This window comes from Pinus tabuliformis, chromosome 6 (assembly GCF_031772625.1).
Source record: "Pinus tabuliformis cultivar Carrire ecotype Pingquan chromosome 6, CPIR1, whole genome shotgun sequence".
NCBI lineage: Eukaryota > Viridiplantae > Streptophyta > Pinopsida > Pinales > Pinaceae > Pinus > Pinus tabuliformis.
The window spans coordinates 825,177,142-825,191,599 of NC_142292.1; the positions used below are offsets into that span (position 1 = coordinate 825,177,142).

The following is a 14,458-nucleotide window of genomic DNA, read 5'->3' on the forward strand; positions in this document are numbered from 1 at the left end:
GGTTGGAGATCCAAGAGGAATGTCGAACGGGAGCAATGATGCTTGCATCAACCATCTTTTGAAGTTCTTCTTTGACCAAAGTTCAAGATTTATTTGCCTACACCTTTGCCTCGTAGGTTTGTCCCCTTCTTTGATATGGATAGTGTGTTGTATAATCTCCAGGCTATATGATTTTAGATCATCATAGGACCAGGCGAACACATCCTTCAATTCCCTTAACAATCTTGCGAGCTCATCCCTTTCCTCTTTGGTCAACCCTTTCTCAATCTTAATTATTGGAGGGGATGATTCAATCCCTAGGTTGATGTCAATGGTATCAGGTGAATCATGATCCTCAGGTTTGGTTATATTAAGATCGTCTATGTTGAAATGTTGTTCATTGATTAGGTCATTTTCCTTGGTGGATGGTTCGTCTTGGTTCTGGGGGAAGTCCTTTATCTCCTTGTCATCTTCAAATACCAAACAATGGTCCTTATAATCAGGAAAAGGGGGTCTATGAATGGTATATACAACGCATCTTCCCAATTTAGAGATACTTTCAACAATGCATTGGGATCTCGACGCGGCCACAACTAAAGCATCAGCAATGGCAATTGAGGGCTCGAGGAATAGCTCGGAATGAGACCTCTTGGAAGCCCTTAATCATATGGATAACCCTTTCCCAATATGGTTTCAATCTTTCCTACTTCACATTAAAAGTTCCTCTTACTTGTAGGGCAATTAGATTTGAATCCCCTATCACCATCAATCATTGGATTTGTCTTGACTTAGCAGCCCCAAGCCCCAATAGGAGAGCTTCACAGTCAACAACATTGTTGGTGTAATAAAATTGGAGCTTTAGGGAAAACATAATATTCTTCAGATGGGGATATAGGAACTATGCTAGCCCCGAAACCAGCTTGTGACTCAGCCCCATCAAAATACATAATCCAAATTCCTTGAGGAGGTGGGGCTTCAATGGGCTCATTTTTAAATATCTTCCATTCACCAAGCTCAACACTTTCTTGATATAGGTCCTCACCAAAATCTTGCAAGCAAGTAATCATAAGGGCGGAGAATTCATGTCTAGGGATGGTTGCATAAGAGTTCTCACCTATAGGGAGATATATACTAGACTTATTTTCATTGGTGGAATTTTTTAGATCCTCCACTAGTTCCTTGGATAAAATTATTCCCCATGATGGAAGTGTTTCTACTATGACTATGTTCATGGTGATTTCCTTCTTAGGATAGTCGTGGAAGCAAAAATTTTCTCCCTCTATCACCCCATGCACCTCAACATCCTCGAAATTTAGAATTAATTTATCAGTGCACTCTTTGGAAACTTGAAGTCCTAGATTTTGCATTATCTTTAATGGTATGATGTCGACAGGGCTTCTTGAATTTAAGATACAATTTCTTAAGATGTGACCATTGATATCTAGGGTAATGTAAAAATGATCATTCAAATCTAATGTTATCATGATGGGAAGCTTTGGGGCATTGCGATCATGAGGTCTTTCCTTGCATTTTTTTCTTTTTCCTTTTTTGTTTTTGGCAACATCTTGTCTTCACTAGGTGATGAGTCGTTTTCTTCTATAGGAATGTCAAGATCATCAATTTGCACAATGTTCACTAATGTTTCCCTCATAGCTTGATCAAGATTAAAGGTAATGTTTTGGGTTTGAAAAGGTCGGTGGGTTTCTTATTCTTGACATCTAAAGCTAATTTCCAGTAAAGATACTGAAATAGGTAGCAAGGATCACTTATTTTGGGGGCCTTAGCTCTTTAGGGATCTAATGCACCATGGTGTTGAATCTCTAGTTGAACTCTTTGATGGGTCCTTCCTTGTCCCTTTTACTAGAGAGGAAAACCTTTATATAATTCCACCACATCCCTTTCATGAAACCATTTCCTTTTGAATGTATTGGCAAAGTCATCCCATGACGAAATAGATAAGGGACTTACGGTTTTATACCATATTCAAGCATCACCTTGAAGTGTCATGGTGGATGAAATCATGTGATCATCTTCACTATATGTTGAGTTACATACTTGGTATTCAAATTTGGTGAGATGCTCTTGAGGATCATCTTTTCCGCGATATACTGGCAAGTGTGGGTTTTCTGGGGGAGGATGTAGAAGGGCCCTAAGAATATTTGAAAAATTCAAAGGAATGAAAAACTCATACTTGCATTTCCTTTTATTAGCTACCCTATCAAAGAAAGAAGTATGAGGAGACTCATTACCTCTCCATTAGTAAGCCAGCATTTCAAGGTTCTCCATTTTGATAAGTTTATTGTGGAGTCGCCAGAGGAATACTTATAACATCATCAATGAACCAATTCCTTAATGATTCACAAGGGAGGTATACCTACTTCCTCTTCGGCAATGGCGCCAAAAATGTTACCGCTCAATTTAACAGGGGTCCTAAGAGGGGTTTTTAAGGGACTACTACTAGATCAAGTGAAAACAATGGGACAAGGACCCACTGTCACCTCAATCGATGTCCCGTGCTCTTTATGGACTTTCATCGATGGGAGGAATCTCGATATGAGAAAATCACAAGGAGGTATAAGTCAATAATAGGATATATAGTGATTTCTAAAGCCCATTCACCAAAGAGGCTCAAATAATAGGGTTTGCTTGATTAGAAGCAAGGTAAGGGACTCTCTAAGAAAGGCTCAAGGAAGGCTTAGACCTAGGAAATGATAAATCAATTTGATGGTTACGCCTAGACCAAAGCTTCCCAAGGAGAAGGGAATGATCTCTATTGAAGTTCTTGTAAGATGATATTTTATATAAAGAATGGGACCAAAAAGAGACCAAGGATACCCAAACAAGACCTAGGATTTAGGGTGTAATTTTCAACCAAGAATCTAGGTCAAGCAAAGGGGAAGAAGGGATCAATAATAGATGAACTTCCTTTGAATTTTCAAGCACAATAGATCCCTTAGAATGTCGCTAACCTAGAAAGACCAAGAACCAAACGATTTTGGAGCTAGGGCTTGGTGTTTCTCGCAAACCAACCATGGGATTGGCTTCAATTTTGGGGGGCATGTAGGAGACACCCCAACGCAGTTCCTCACCAACTCGTTGGGCAAGATGATGGCTCTAATGGAATTCTTTGGATGCCCCAGCTAGGCCATTTAGGGTTAGGGCAAAAAATTTGAATAAAGGAGAGAAATTTAGGGTGATCACTGTGAAAATTTCTAAATAGAAATCCAACTGTAGTGATTAATATTATTTCTTCTACTTATTAACTCAGAAATAAGTTATTCACAGTGTTCTTACGGCAAATGTTGAAATAAATTCTACTGCAGCCCTCACAATTAAAAATATTGCGGAAAGTAAATGCAAAGAAAAATACTGGCACAAATACAATCACAATGACAAATATTTTGGACAATCATCCCCGGAAAAACCCAATGTGGGAAAATCAGTGCAGCAGATGAGGGCTTCTTTATTATTCTTCAGCAAAATATCATGTACAAGTTACAACCAACAGAACAAAAGTGAGAAAATTCACAGACGCTTCCTGACAAATCTTTGATCCTAGAGAAGTACTCATTTTCCCTCTGAATCCTTCTACATCAATTTTCCCACGCTGGCCCAGCGTCAAACCCACATAGTCCTAGCGTCAACCTACCTCTGCGCTACCTCTTTCTACGTCACAGCTTCTACTATCTCTCCCTACTCTGCGTCTTCTTGCCTTGCACTCTCGACTGATGTTGATGCCCTCTCTTTCTTTCTCACCTACAACTCTCCCTCTGGTTCGATTTTCTCTTGCCGAACTTCGACCAGTGAGAAAATCGATCTTACTAGGGTAATTGAGTATCTACCTCTGGTGTGTTCTCCAAGTGCCCATCAATCTTCCTCTTATAATCCTCTCATTGATCAATCAACGGCCCAGATTAGATCCTAATCAAAGGCTAGGATCATATTGACTTAATCTGTGCCTTCTTCTAGAAGTTTCTCCCACAGTTTAGATTAATACCCATTAATTATTTTAATTTACTACATTTAGACTTAGGGTCCCATTAAAAATAATTAATTATTTAATAAAATTGTCTCCGTGTGGATTTTCCCAAAACGATTTCCGAGTATTGGAGAATGCATGTGTCTAAGCTTCCTTGCAAAATTTGAGACTTAGAACACATCCGATGCTACCAAAAATCAACAATCATTGAGGATTAAGACCAACACATAGCCAATTGTGGAGAATGGATTCAAAGTGAATTTGATTTTAGGATTTTCGCTATACCAAGGAGTCTTATTCCAACTTTGCTAGCCCTAGAGAAGCAGCGACAAGGTCACAAGAATGAATTTATACTTTGCTTTGCAAATTTATGGAGTTTCAAGGTGAAAGGTATCTACCCACCCCTAGGAATAATCTGATCTTCTTGCCAAGATGTGTAACATACACAACGAGCCAACATTACACGTGTTCATGAATTTCGCATCAATAATTAGGGCACAAACATAATCAACGCATAGCGTTCCATACATTAGAGATAAAACATGAACAATTTCGCATAAGAGAGCACTTACATGACAAAAAGATAATATCCATCCATTAGATTTGCAACAATGAAGCTCCAAGATAAGATAGCAATTATCCAAACATCACAATGCATCAATAAATATACAATCCATCCATCAATAGCAGGTCTGAGTTCTTTTCTCGGAACAAATACAAATCCAAGTGATGATGAATGAGAGAGAATGCCCCTCTTATGTTTATACAATCCTCCAAGAGATTCGAATGGCCTAATTTACCCTAAAAATGCCCTTCAAATAAAATAATATGCAAAATAACGATACTTTTGGTGACAAGCCCACAAAATAGCTCCACAATAAGAATAATTAGCCTCTCAAGAGGGCTGAAATGATAGAAAATGTATCTAAAAGGGCCTTTGGAAGGCCAAATGAAGTCCCTCAAGTGCCATAATATATAGGAGGGCTCAAATAACAGTGATGATGAGGGTGGCCCCTTGATCTCCAAGCAAATGATCAGTGGTGTTCCCAAGTGGTTGTGGGGGCCACAGAGAACATCCTCATGGGTTTCCAACTGAATCGAACAAGCATGTGCTCCTTCTGGAAGGGTTGGAACAATGATGCAAGCCCTCCCTTGTCTCCCTAGGAGAGACAAAACCCCATCTGGGCCCTAGATCAACTGCCATGTGTGTGGTGCAGGTCTGTAACCGACTGGGAAAGGTAGTCCACGTGCATCATCAACATCGAATAAATGGGACATGAGCGAACAATAAATGTTTTTAAAGGATCTCATGGCGTGCCTATCTGCTCTCTGTTATAATGGAGGACCATGGCTCTCAACACTCACCCTAAAAGTGCCATTAAGACCCTATGGAGGGCTTGGACCCTGTATGGGGAGACCTAACCCCAAGATAAAGACCCACATGTAATCCTGTATAAGATCCAATGTGTCTCCTCACCTTCCAATACAACAATTCATTAGTATAGTGGAGCAAATGAGCTTACAAATCATGGAACCAAGTGGACACTTCATAGTGGCATGCCCTTCCATAATGGGTTTTAGAGTGTATAGGTGCCTCCAAGTTCAAGAGGGAGGTTAATCAAGGACCCTATTAGGTTGTTTCAACCTCTACAGGAGTGACAAGTCCATGGTACATCCGTCATAAGGCAGGTGTCATGTGTTATAATGATGGAATGAAGTGGGAAATCAAGGGAAGGCTCCAAACCACATGCCATGGTACCAGGGTAGCTATGATAACAAGAAGACCACACTTGGGTGTTTAGATGTAGGAGGGAGAAATCGTGGTACATGAGTTACCCTGACCTTTGTTTTTCCACCCTTCTTCATATGTGTTTTTCCTTTTGTTGATTTTTATTTTATAACTGCTCAAGGCTCCAAGGGATGAAAGCATGATGTGAATGATATAGCAGTGAATACGCCCTTTAGGGTTGGGCAATTCAACGCCCACCAAGGGTTGGGACAATCATGGGTTCCTTAAACATGCAGGGGGAGCCACTATAGGGGCCCTAGGAACCAGGGTGACAACCATAATGATAGCGGGTAGAGCTCATGTTGTCATTTGCCCACATGTTAAATTTGTATGTCCCGATCATCTTTTGCATTTTATGATACATTTATTGTTGTAAGTAGCCAAATTATGCTTTTTACTTTCTTTTTAGCTACATTAACCTCTGAGGCATCGTTCCAGGCCTGACCCAAAGTGTAGACAATGATAGGAGGAGGCTAACTCCTTGTGGACCCAATGGACAAACATGGACCCGGATGGGAAATATGTGGAAAAGGGTTATAATGAGCAGAGGGGAATGATGTATGTGGTGTCGGAAAGTGAGACCACGCAACCAAAATCGGGGTTTCCCATGTTGTTCCACTCCTAAAGCTAGTAGTTGTTACCCACCACTTGTGGGTGATATCCATTGGAGAAGAAAAAATCTCCTAGATGGTCCTCAGCCAACCTCGGAGGTATGGATTTTCAATGTGTAGTTGGGTATTTTTGTTTACTTATCATGGACACTTTTGGGCATGGATTAACGGGGGGATTCGACGGAAAGAATGGGCTTGGTTCGTACTCTTGTCTCCTCTGTCCAATTTGATGGTTAACCTTTTATCTTAGTCCTATGGGATCTCCTTTAGTGGCTACTAGCTTTAGGAGTGGCACTACATGGGAAACCTTGATTTTGGTTGTGGTCTCACTTCCCAACACCATATACATCACTCCCTTCCGCTCATTGTAACCCCTTTCACCATATTTCCCATCAGGATCCACATTTTTCCATTGGGTCCACAAGGAATTAGCTTCCCCCTCCCCTTGTCGACACTTTGGGTCGAGCTTAGAACGATGTCCCAAAGGTTGTGAAGCTAAAAAGAAAGGAAAAAGCATAATTTGGCCACTCTCAACAAGAAATGTACCACAAAAATGCAAAAATGGTTGGAACACACAAATTCAGCACGTGGACAAAAGCCACACATGAGCTCTACCCCTATCATTATGGCCATCACCCTGGTTCCTAGGGAACCTCATATCGGCCCCTTACATCATTAAAAAACCAATGATTGTCCCAACCCCTGGTGGGCGATGAACTGCCCCGCCTTAAGGGGGCATCCACTGCTATATCTTACACATCATGCTCTCATCCATAGTTTTAAAAACCAGTCGGTCTGAAACAAAAACCAGTCGAACCAGCCAGGTCAAGCATAAAACCCAATCAAAGGGGCAACTTCGCCGATTTTTCACAAAAACCAAGCCTAACCGGCCAGTTTATGACAGAACCAATCGGTTTATGGGTAAATCGGCCAGTTCATTGCCGCGTCGATTGCGGACCCACCGGGAAGCCTTTTTGCGGCCACTTAGGTGGTTTGGAGGTAAACTAAGGGTTGTTTCCCTCCAAAAACACCCCCTCCAAGCCAATAAAAGGAGGTCTCCCCTCTCATTTGTCTCACACATCTCATTTGGAGTTTTTGTGAGTTTTATTGGGAGCTTGGAGAGTGTTGAGTTTTGGCTGAGTAGTCATCATGGAGGCTTGGAGTTGGACTTGGAGCTATTTTGAAGATAGTTTGGAGTTGTTAGTAGACGTGGCATCTTTAAGAGGACGTTAAGGAAGCTAGTTTGCATTTCCAAATAAGGATTTTCACTTGAAAAAATCCATATTTCACTGTTGTCCATGTATTTAATTTTTTATGTGTTCTATGCTACATTGTTATTAAATCTCTAGTTCTTTGCTATCAAATTTTGTAGGCTAAATATGCCTATTTTTTCCCCAAATTTATCTTAGGTTTTCCATTTTTCTTGGCTGCAATTTTTTCTTAATGGCTTATTTCTTTGCAAATTTCAAATATTTCTAGCCACCATGCCTCCAAAAGCCAAGGACAATGCAAGGGCTCATTGTGATTTGATTGATGGAAAAATGATATGCAAATTTTGCAATAAATCTATTGGAGGTGGGGGTATTCTCAGATTGAAACAACACTTGGTTGGGATAAGAGGCAAAGTAAAGCCACATGATGCACCAAAAGAAGAGTTAGGTCATGTTAGGGTAGAATACCTTGCCAAGTTTGACAAGTTTGAGGAGAATAAGGCTAGGGAGAAGACTATCCAAGAAGAAATTGCAAAGAAGAATGAAATTTTACAAGTTGTGAAAGAGCAAAGAAGAAGGAACTTTTACAAGCCATGAAAGAGCAAAGAAGAAGGAAATTTTACAAGTCATGAAAGAGAGTGGGTATGACGATTTTGAGATTCAAGACTCCTCTTTTATCCCTTCCACCAGTCACCCCTTTCACTATGTTCCTCCTGCTCTTGGGCCTTTTCATCAAGGCCAACAATCTAAAGAAACAAAGAGGTCGAATATCTAGAGTTATTTCTCATCCTTTGCCACCACTGCCTCCTCTAATCCCACTTCCTCCCAGCCAGGTCGTCAACCCACTTTGGATGAACATTGGAAAAAACAATGCAATGATCTTCTTTTCAATACATTGCTAAATGGTGGTATGATGCAGATATCCCATTTAATGTTGCTCGCTCACCTTATTACCAAGCTATGTGGGACTTTGTTATAGCTACAAGAAAGGGCTTCAAAGGCCCTACTATGCATGACTTGCGGGGAGCTCTTTTGAAGATAGAGATTTCTTCCATTGATGAGTATTTGGCTGAGTATAAAAAGTCATACTCAAAACGGGTTGTTCAATCATGTCAGATGGATGGACAAATAGAAAGAACCGCACTATCATTAATTTCCTCGTTTCTTGCCCTCAAGGAACCATGTTTTTGAGATCGGTTGATGCATCTAATAAGGTGAAGGATGCAACCCTTCTATTTGAGCTTTTGGATGACATTATTAAGGAAGTGGGGGAGCAGAGTGTTCTATAGGTCATCATAAATAATGCCTCAAACTATGTTCTTGTTAGAAAGATGCTTGAGTCCAAATATAAGACCATATTTTGGACTCCATGTGCTGCACATTGCATATACCTCATGCTTGAGGACATAGGCAAAGTGGAGTGGGTAGAAAACATTGTAGAACATCCCAAATGCATTACAAAATACATCTACAACCACTCATGGGTAATGAATCTAATGAGAAAAAACACTGGGGCAAAGACTTTGTTAGGCCTGCAATTGCGATTGGGTTTTTGAGATCCAAATAATATCATTGTATGTTTTACAAGCAAAATTGTGGTAATTTCCTTGTTATCACTCTATATGTAGATGATGTTGTGGTAATTTCCTTGTTATCACTCTATATGTAGATGGTGTGTTATTCTTTGGTAAGAGTAAAGGTGTGATTCATGATTTAAAGTTTCACTTTCAGCACAATTTGATATGAAGGACTTGGAGGCTACAAAATATATCTTAGGAATGGAGATCAGGAGAGTGAGAACAAATAGGAAGCTTTGATTAAATCAGAGTAAGTGTGTAAACTCTATTCGACAGCATTTTCGTATGGTACATCGCAGAGCATTGAGTGCTTCAATTTCTATGGGAACTAAGCTTTCAGTTGATTTCTTAAGGCTTACGGCAAGGTCTCTTGGAAGGAGCCACCACTTACGCACCAGATGGAACTCCAAGCAAGAATTCACAAGCGCTAAACAGAGATTGCAGTTCTTCACATTGCTAGTTGAAGGGTCCTTCCAAGGCTCTTTTACTAGCTAGAAATCCTTATTAGCACCTTGCTGCAGAAAAAGCTCGTAAGCAAGATAAATTGTTAGATGCTTATGACATGTGTGTTGGCTTGAGTGGGTGTTAGGGACTCACATGAAAGATCTGTGGTGCTTAAGTACACAGACCCACTCTTTCGTGATTCGGAAATATTATGGACGGAACCTTAAATAGGGCTTCGCCCACACACCATATCCGACAATCTGAAACAGAAGGAATCAATGTTGGAATAAAATGCTAAAACACTAAACTACATGTACCAACTCATAATCGATTTATTAACAATTTTTTGAGATAACAATGAAGCCTAAAATATCTCAAAAGATAGTTTAATCTTTGAAGCTTTCTTGTCTGTGTTTGCGGATTACCTTAACAAGTATCGCAAGACAAAGCAAGCAAGAATGAAGCTGATGGGGAAGACACAGGGTGGCACTGTCATGTAGCCGTTGAAAGGTAAGTCAACCTACCGTGGTTGTCCGGGGTCCAATTGCAGTGCTTTAACTGCAAAACACTAACGAAATAGAAAGAAAATAGAAAAGAAACGCGGCATTCACAAATGCAGGGAAAGGTTTGGGCTATATCCAAGGCAGAATTCTCTGCATTTTCAAAAAAAAACGGCTACTGCAGTGGAAAAACCTCCAAGGTACTCCAAATGCTACAGAATGGGGAAAAGGATGGCGAGAATTTCACAGCCGCTTGAAACAGATATAAAGAAGCAAACAAATCGAGCAAGAACGCTTCAAAATGATTCAGCAAATGCAAATGCTACACGGCCTAAATGAAAATAGCTTAATGCTGAAATAAATTTCAAGAATTTAACGCAGAAAGAGGAAAAAGCATACACTCAAGCAAGATAACTTACCCAATACGTCATAAACTCTGCGAGAAAATTGTTTGCAAACCTCAGCGTTCTGTCCGACTGAAAATACAAGAAAAAACCAGCTCGCCAACCAGGCCTCCCGATTAATATACAGCAGTGACGGACAAAGGCAGTGACCACGGCATACTCCACTGGCTATCGCCGGTCGCCCATACGGTCTGCCACCTGTTGTGAGGATCGCTGATCGGTGTTTTGAAGCAAATAAATTATGTCGATGATCTGACGGCTGGATGTACCAAAGCGAGATTATACAGTCCCTCAACGCCATTTTGGACTATTTTTTTTCCTCAAATAATTATTAAGCAAATGTTGCATGTGTGCCTCAATACCTTTTTGCACCTTTTTTTTCATCAAATAATTAGGTAGAAAATTATTGCATTTATGCCCATGTAATGCATGGCGCGAGGGGAGAAAATTATTGCATTTATGCCCATGTAATGCATGGCGCGAGGGGAATTAAATCAATAATTAATTGGTAATTGTTGCATTTATGCCCATGTAATGCATGGCGCGTGGGCAATTAAACCAACAATCAATTGGTTTAGGAGGTTGTTTTATGATGAGATTTCTTTTAATGTAAAAAACAAAACAAAAAAATAGTGGTAGAATCTTCAAATGTATTAGTGGGTGTGAGTTTATTTTTCGGTGCAATACTCAAATGTATTTTGGTAGGAGTGGAAATCTTTTTATGAATTATTAGCAAATTATTTAAGACAAGTATTTTTTTTTATATAATAGTTAATTATTTAATTTTATATATAAAGAGAGAAAAAGTTTGTAAATAGTAAGTAATAATAATAATGATTTTTTTTGTAAACTGAGGCGAAATTCTATTACTTCAACATATGGTAAAATATACAAACAGGGGCAGGTCATTGCCCGCCCTTAAGGGAAACCGGGTACCACCGATAGTTTTTAACCGTCATCCACAAAAAATACATGTCCAAGCTATCTAACCATACAAAATATCCAACTATATGTTCCACAAGCAAACTATTTCGTGTTTGAGACATTACCATTCAGGATTACAAAAATTCAAAACTGAAAATGATAAAAAACCTCTTGACAGCATTGTCCATCTCTTATTTATTCGGGGTGTCCAGCTTTGGTCCGCTTTCAGTCTTGATCTCAAAGCCATTTTCCTTGAACAGCTGTAGAATTTTATCCATCTTTCGGTCCTGCATAATCAGAGTCATCTGGATGTTCCTTAGTTCCCTTTTAAAGGTAGGGAAACCCTGAGCTAATTCCACCATTTCAACTGCTACCTGCTCCATGGCTTTAGCCAGGAGTCGTTTCATGCCCCAGTAAGCATGCAGAGACTGTTTGTATAGTGACAACCTTCCTCTAGTATGTCCTGGATCGGGGATGAAACTCTCCCAGTCCTCCATTTCCGGGTCTGAAGCTGCCTGCAGAGCCTCCTCTTCTAAATGATCAATAATTTTCCTGATATGTGGGTTAGTCTCCTGTATATAAGCATCCTCTGCTTCATTCAATTTCCTCCTCATGTCCCGCTTCCCTCTTCCTCTACCTCTGCGCTCCCGTCCTACTCCATCTTCCACATCCGTTCTGGGCTACCTACTCCCTCTACCGCCTCCTCCACTGTTCCTTCCCCGACCCCACTGAGTCCCCCGTCCCTTCGCTGGCCGTCCTCTCCCACGCCTTCCACCCGCGTCCTCATCAGTGTCTTCCTGTTCCTCCCTCTGATCTTCCGAAGTAATAATAATAATGTTATCATTATTACCTATTAACAACTAAATTATAATAGATTTTATTATTATTAATTTTTTCTTTTACAAAACAGATATTATTTAATTAAGTAAAGTTTTTCGGTACAAATTAAATAAGAAAAATTTTGGCGAACGTATTTCGAACCAACAAGTGTGGTTCATCATTAAGATTCATTATGGATCACAAACCAACAAGTGTGGTTATCATTATGATTCATTATGGATCACAGAAGCCGAAATACAGAGCTTATTTAAATTAGAAAATTATATATGTTTTTTAATGCATACAACTTTTCTCGTATATATAATGGTGTTTTTTATAATTAACTAATCAATTCATTCTCGAAAGATCTTATTTCTTACCAAAATTTCACTGCAATTCATCTTTATCATTAATTTTTCAATGAAGAATGATTTATATATATATATATATATAGTTCCATATTTTTAATTTCATTTTATCATTTCATGATATTAACTTTCATATCAAAATGCAATCTTCATTAAATGGTATAATAAAAGTTTATGACTTAGCAAAGATCAAGTCACCCACGGCCATGACATATATCCTTCCAACCTTATGACAATTAGTCATACTCAATGTGGTCTAGGGTCATGCCTTTGGATAATTTTAATATGGAAGAAGAGAGTGTCAAATCTATGTAACAATCATTTAAATTATGTAAAATCAAACATCTTCTAACCATGTTGAAATATAATTTATTTATTTTTGTAAACCAAGATTATATTCATTCATCACAAAGAGGTATATTAGTAGCAAAATTCAGGTAGTCTCACTCCGACCGGGTTTGTTGACTATCGCGATCAGCATATGGCAAAGAAACATAAATACAACTAGAGACACAGTGCGCAACTTAGGAGGTCAAAAGCACCAGTAGACACATAAAACAAGTAAAACACATGTAACCATGCGATTTATCTGAAGTAATGGAAGTTGGGTTGTTTGGAGTTGTCCCTCAAGGAGGAGGAGGATAGAAGGAACATTGAACGTACTCTTTGAAGTGGGTCATCCATGACTCCAACTTCTCCACCTTCTCGAACAACAAATTTTGACCTCGCCAGACCACCACGATGCGCTCTCGGACATGGCACTGGAAGTAATGCATTTTGTTCAATGTGGCAATAAGTTCAGCATGCTCTTCCTATCGCACCTACTTCGAGGTTTCTAGGCGTTCCAGTACTGACTGAATCAAATCCCAACAGTTTTCCAAATAGCATTGATGTTATTGTCTTGATCTGCGCCCCAAACGACTCATCTTCCCTCGTCTACCTGTGCCTCTATGGCACATCGCTCCACCCCGTTATTGAGTCCGCAAGATGCGACCCCCACGGTCCATCGTTGAGCCAACACGACCACGACCACCGCAAGCCCTAGAGACCGCCTGACCTGAATGACCAGCATTTCTACTGCCCCCGCCAGAGCCAGTGGTCGCCACTGCCACTTGCAAGGGAGACTCTTGTCCTCCCTGACCATCTGAATTGTGCATCGGCTCAAAAGAAGAACAGGTAATACGAGGTACAAGGCACAATATGGCAGAATCTACATTGCTGAGAAGGGACAAAGCTAACCAGCAAAATACTACACTAACTACAACTTCAACCGCAGAGAATAGCCCCACCCACGCCAGTAGGACCACAGGCAGCCAACCCATGAGAAGAGCAAGGGACCACAATTTCCAACCAGCAACAAGGAGTTGGACCTGCAATTCGTCGTCCTCGACCCTTTGTAAGACGACCATTGGCTAGAACACCTGAACTCAACACATTTGTGCCACATAAGTCGCTTAACCTTGTAAAACCCCTTGAAAGAACTAATGAGGACGGCAAGCCAAATTCTGCCCCGACACAAAGGAGAACCCACCCACCCACAGCAGGGCCTTTGAATGATTTTCAGAACCAGAGACCCAAATCCTCTCCCACTCAAAAGAACCAAAGACCACACCAACAAGGAAATTACCCAAGTTACTGACTCGAAAGCCAGGGAGGGGACGTCGGGAAAGAAGTCGCCACCTTTCCCAGACAAGGTGCCCTCTATACTGTCTATTCCCGTGCCCGAAACTCGATCTACTCTCTCCAAAATGATACCATGCCTAGATTCCTGGCAGAAGACCACACCACCCTCCATAAACCTTCGACAGTCACCTCTTGTCGTTCGCTTCGAGGTTGATGGAGGTTTCACACAA

The 14,458-nt window shown here is 40.3% G+C and overlaps 1 protein-coding gene across 2 annotated transcripts in view; it reads right to left on the minus strand.

The window, feature by feature from the left end:
* LOC149261371 (factor of DNA methylation 5-like) overlaps positions 1 to 10,668 on the minus strand; it is a 142,641-nt gene extending 131,973 nt beyond the window's left edge. The window contains exons 1-2 of one of the 2 annotated variants that reach the window (XM_089422052.1): positions 10,510 to 10,668; positions 9,744 to 9,850 (exon numbers count right to left, since the gene is read on the minus strand). The gene's annotated coding sequence lies outside the window, so the exon portion shown is untranslated. The remainder of the gene's footprint in view (positions 1 to 9,743; positions 9,851 to 10,509) is intronic. The other variant, XM_089422051.1, reaches the window with a different exon arrangement.
* Between the last annotated feature and the right edge of the window lie 3,790 nt (positions 10,669 to 14,458).